Below are 5,082 nucleotides of genomic sequence, written 5' to 3'. Positions count from 1 at the left end.
GACAAGCACAGTTGTGCCACATTCCTGATGTAAAGTGCACTGCTGCACTTGAGCTAGGGATTTGTGGCAATGCAATGTTCCTTATACAATTCCACACTGTTAGGACCCTCCGGACATTACTGGCTACATGACATTTGGGCATCCGACCCCTATCAGCACCTTCACACATGAGATGGTTGCCTGAAATTGTGAAACGTCAATGTGGTCGTAGAAGGACCAGTGCAGACGCGAGAAACAAAACTCGAGGTTCCACGTTACAAGGCCCTAGGATGCACGGTTTCCGAGATATCTGCACTGCACCGAACTGCACCAAGGTTGAGGCGACGGTGGGGAAGAGAGAAAAGAAGATCCTGGTATGCAGCAGCACACCAATGCTCACCTAAGACCCCCCCCCCACACACACTCACCCCGCCCAACGTCTGCTCCGGGGTATGTCAGCCAGCTACATGCATTCATTCTCAGTGCAGTCCACTTCAGGGTGCAAAGCACATCAAGCGATAAGCGGATCGGAACAGCGATTTACAGTATCAGTGTCATCATGTTTTCTACATACCCTGTTCGGAAAACTGGTACTTCTGCTAGTAATCAAAGTACATATTAGGAGTACCTATAGGTCATGGGATAAGTGAGCACATCTATAAAAAATAAAATGGTAGTATGCCATGTATATGCACTATGATGTGTGCTTTGGTGTGAATGGTAGGGAATCATGAGGTGTGGTAGGGTTACCCATATATGTTTGGGTGTTGTTGAATGCAATTACCGGTTTACTTTTCATTGGTGCCAATATGCCACATTCAGTGGGTTATTTCTGGGTGCCAGGAGTTTCTATGATTTAGTAAGGCTGATCCCACTCTCTGTCCTTTTGATTTGCAGAAGCTGGAAGAGCAGGAACTGCGAGCATGCCGCGTAAAGGATAAGCTCCGCTCGGAGCAGCAGCAGCTTCGTCAGAGGCTGGAACAGCTTCTGCCAGCTGTGGGAACTGAACGCACACGTGCAGACAGTCTAGACTCTTCATTGCTTTCCTCTGAGCCCTCGGACTCGGACCAAGGTGAGAAGCCAGGCAGGTCTAACCACAGCAGGGGTGGGGGGGCGTTGCTGAGGCTGAAAAGGTGGAGGCTGGAGAGATTCCTCGACAGGGGCCACAGGGGCAAGGCAGGGATCACGAGTGCTGGTTGAAGGTGGCCTAGAAGTGAGCTTTGGTGATAGGATTGTAACTGAAGATAACGGCTGCTGGAGTTTTGGATAGATCCTTGGGTGGCCTGAGAGTTAGGAGTATGGAGAAATTACTCTGAGACCTGGAAAGGCAGGGTGGAGACAGACTGAGAACCTGGAAAGTGTTGTTTAGGCAGTGACTTTGAAGCCAGTGCATTTCAGTTGAAGGGACTCCTTTGCGGGCCATTAGAGAGCCTCTTTGCATTAATTTTGAGGGGGTAGGGAGGAATAGGGTGCATGATCTGGATTCCGTCTGCCCATGAGCTACATTAGCTGGCTTCTTGCTCACCTTTTTTATCCTTTTTCATTTTTTTTTGTTTCTTTTTGTTTACATCAGTGGTCAATTTTGATAGTCTTTGGTGCAATATCAAGGGTTGTTGTTAACATGTTAGTGCATTTTTGATTAATTTGGCACAGAGCGTTTCAGAAGTACTGTAGAAAGCTAGGACTATTAAAGAAGCAGTGTTGTTGTTTTCTTTTGTTCCCCTGGAAGCATGATAAGCTGTTTACTCTGCCATGAACTGATCAACCCATCTTTCTCTTGAATTCTTTCCAGAGGACATCGAGGTGGATGTGGAGGGTGTGGTGTTCAGCGGTAGTGAAGCAGACCCCTTTCCGATCTTTGGTGCTGGCACCGAGCACATCTACTCTAACGCCAGCCCTATGTGGCTATGACGGCTGCTTTGCCCTGGTCATCTCTGCAGCTCCTTGTCCCATTGTCCAGGATACTTTGATACAGTGTGGACTACTCCTTCCCCTCTGGGGAAGAATGGGACACCCTGCAGGCTGTGGCAGGGAGTCTTCGCACTATTACTCCTTGTGCAATGCTACGCTCAGCTGGCACACGGAGCCCTTCTCAATTTACGAGGCTTGCAGCACTTCGATTCTTGACGCCAGCACGGACAAACTTCGAACAGAAAGCACTGCCTGCAAGTGACGAGCACAAGCTGAGAGCTGGAGAAGTCCAACTCCGGGTTTTAGCCCTAGCAGCACACCCCCTTTGTGGCACTTGAGATTTCACCTCTCCCTCCACCTCCATTTTAAAACTGTTCAGAGCACTTACATAGTCACAGGCATGGTCACTTAAGATAAGTAGACCTTTTATCATTCTGAACCAAATTCTATAGCACCACTTTAAGTAGCGCAGTAGGAAAGGTCTGGTCTGAGATCATGTGACTGGGGCTTTTTCCTTTTATATTTTCCTGCTATAAGAAAGCTTTCCCATCCAGTCCTGGCATGGCAATCCAAAGCCGTAACACTGGAGGCTCTGTTCATCCAGGAGCTATATCTATTAGTTTTTTGTGAAGCACATGGGACGTCTGAGGGCTAATCCAACGAGCAGGCCAAACGGCAAGTACGATTTTTAAGTTTGCCTCGAAAACCAGGGAGCTGGTCAGTGGGTTTCAAATATTTGGGAGGCCTTCCTTTTGTGTTTGCTGTTTTAGGGTATTAATTGGTGTTTGCACCCTGTTGTGAAAGTATCCTGGTGGTCACTTCCTGCTCTGTTACAAGACACGCTCATGTGGTCTCTTCTTTGTTTTCGTGTCCAAGAAGGGGCTGGGGGCTTTGGTCCTACCCAAGAGTAGACAGAAGGGATAGTTGAGGTTCCTGCTTGATCTTTGTTTTGTTCCAAGAAAGATTCAGGCAGTCCCTGCCTGATCTATGTTGAGGTGCTCTTTGAACAAGTTCCTGTCCTTTTTTCCTGGGAAGTAGATATTCGAGGGGCTAAATAACGTAGGATGACTTCTCAACCCACACCCCTGAGGGCTGTTGATCTAAAATATGTACTTATGAATGCACTGATATCCTGGTTCCACTATCTCATAAGGATAGTGAGCTTCAGATTATGGGTCTTGGAGCATGTTTTATATGGCGTGGACATGTATCTGAGTAGGACCATGTTCTGCCCCTTAGTAACAATTCCACGTTCCAGAGATCTGTAGGATTGCCTTTGTCCGGATGGTTCCATCCCAAGTGGGTGGTATTTCCCCCTAGACTCATTTTTTTTCAGTTGTCAAGCAGCAATAGGGATGCTACCTGCTGCCCGTGTGAGCCCTCTTCCCACTTGCAGGGGCACTGTCTATCCTTCCTACAGATGCTTCGGAGCTCAGTTTTGCACTAACGTGCTGCCATTTTTTGGTCCCAGTGGCTCCTATGCACATGCCATAAAGACTGCGCTCCTACAGCTTGTGACTGGTGCTACTTTCATAGCAAACACTTATTTGGAATGGGCAAGCTATTGATGGGGCTGTGACCCCATGTTTTATAGTCTCTTTATACGGGTTTCATAACTAGAAACTAATGGGGGGTGGAGAGGTCATCTACTGGTGAAATGTATAACTGCACAGAACTTAAGTAGTTCATTTACCGCTTTTCTGTGCACTAAATACAGAATGAGCAAGTAATTGCCCCCACTTCTACCCCGCCTTTCCAATTCCGAGAAAGCGTGCAGCACATATGGTACTCTGTACGCTACACCCCTGGCATCTTCTGTTGCTTGTATGATAAAACAGCCAACCATTTGAGAAATCTTGCCTCAAGAAGGGACAGAACGAAAGCTAAAATAGTTTGTTATATGGGCTATAACCCACTCGGGAGGAGATCGCTCTAACCGTCAAGAGGGGGAGTACCCATTTGCTTACCAGTCTGAACCCATCTATAGGGACAGTTCAACTCGAAAGACCAGGCACATCTCCTCTAGGCAAGAGTGCCAAAAGCAACCCCAGGCAAGTGTTTCAGCCCGTTGAACAAGCTTTTTTAGAGCTTTGGTGCGCTCTCGGTGGATTTATGACACTTCGTTAGGTAACTCATTGTGTTAGCGCCACCACCGACCTGTGTGTGTAAGCTGCACGTTTCTGGTCTGACTGCCAACTCTGGCTCGCTTCATACAATGAATACCATAGAGTTTGGTAATAGCACCTTCTATTTAAGTGCCATGAGCCCTTGTGGTGTGCCTTTTAGGAAATGGTCCATGTTAATACTGCTTTCCTTAGGCTCTTCCCTCCCTGTTTTTTTTTCTCTCTAGGTTTTCTTTTTCTACGTCCATTTCAGAACCCTGCGTGTATTTATCAATCCTTAACTGTGCCAGACGTTCCTGGGGGTTTCCTGGGTTCAAGTAAGACCCCCTCAAAGGGTGGTGTGTGCTGTGTGCCTCTCAGGCCGGAGTGTGGCTTCTGCCTCTTTTAGCAGTTCTCTTTCATGGGAGCCCCATGCCCAGACAGGACCCGCTGTCCCGACATGTATGTATATTTATAGTAATCCTGGGCAGAAACGGGGCTTGGCAATAATTTATTTGTACAAGAGATATTATGTGTACCACACTGCTGAAATATGTTGTGTGTGTGATGTAAGCATTTTAACGAACTTGCAACGGAGAAATCCTGCAAAATACTTGTATATTCTGATCAATATTTTAATAAATACATTTTTAATGCCGACTGTTTGCTTTTTTTTATTATCTAAGAATCTGCTTTGTGGGCCCAACAATTACAAACTTAGTCTTGGGTTTGCTTGTGGCCAGTGATTTGTCATGTTATTAATTCTGAATTCCCCTTACGAACAAGACACACATCTACAATATTTCAGCAACATTGTCCTATTCCTGAGCTGAGACATCAAAGGTCATTAAGCGTGGAATTCTGGTGGGTATACAAAAAAAGACTAGAAATCAAAAGTTTTCCTTTTGGAACTAGGCTGGATGGTCTTCAGATGATGGCTTGTCCCTGTCCCCTTCTCTTACCTCTGGCCACCTCATCTACAAGAAGAGCAGTAGCCAAAAAGTATAGGTATTCTATGCGAGGAAAGTTTCATTTTCAAAGCATAGCTGCAGTAATGCCAACCCCAGAACCACCACTCCAGAAGCAGAAG

General features: G+C 46.5%; 1 long non-coding RNA gene across 1 annotated transcript; it reads left to right on the top strand.

Annotated features, from left to right (window-relative positions):
- Positions 1-408: 408 nt before the first annotated feature.
- Positions 409-4,652, top strand: LOC138580731 (uncharacterized). The gene is made up of 2 exons (XR_011304339.1): positions 409-1,051; positions 1,772-4,652. It is a non-coding gene; the product is annotated as an uncharacterized lncRNA (long non-coding RNA).
- Positions 4,653-5,082: the final 430 nt, after the last annotated feature.

Source organism: Ambystoma mexicanum, chromosome 3p, assembly GCF_040938575.1.
Source record: "Ambystoma mexicanum isolate Mex_15411 chromosome 3p, UKY_AmexF1_1, whole genome shotgun sequence".
Lineage (NCBI taxonomy): Eukaryota > Metazoa > Chordata > Amphibia > Caudata > Ambystomatidae > Ambystoma > Ambystoma mexicanum.
The sequence above is the reverse complement of the archived record's forward strand: the minus strand, read 5'-3'. Positions and strand labels throughout refer to the sequence as shown.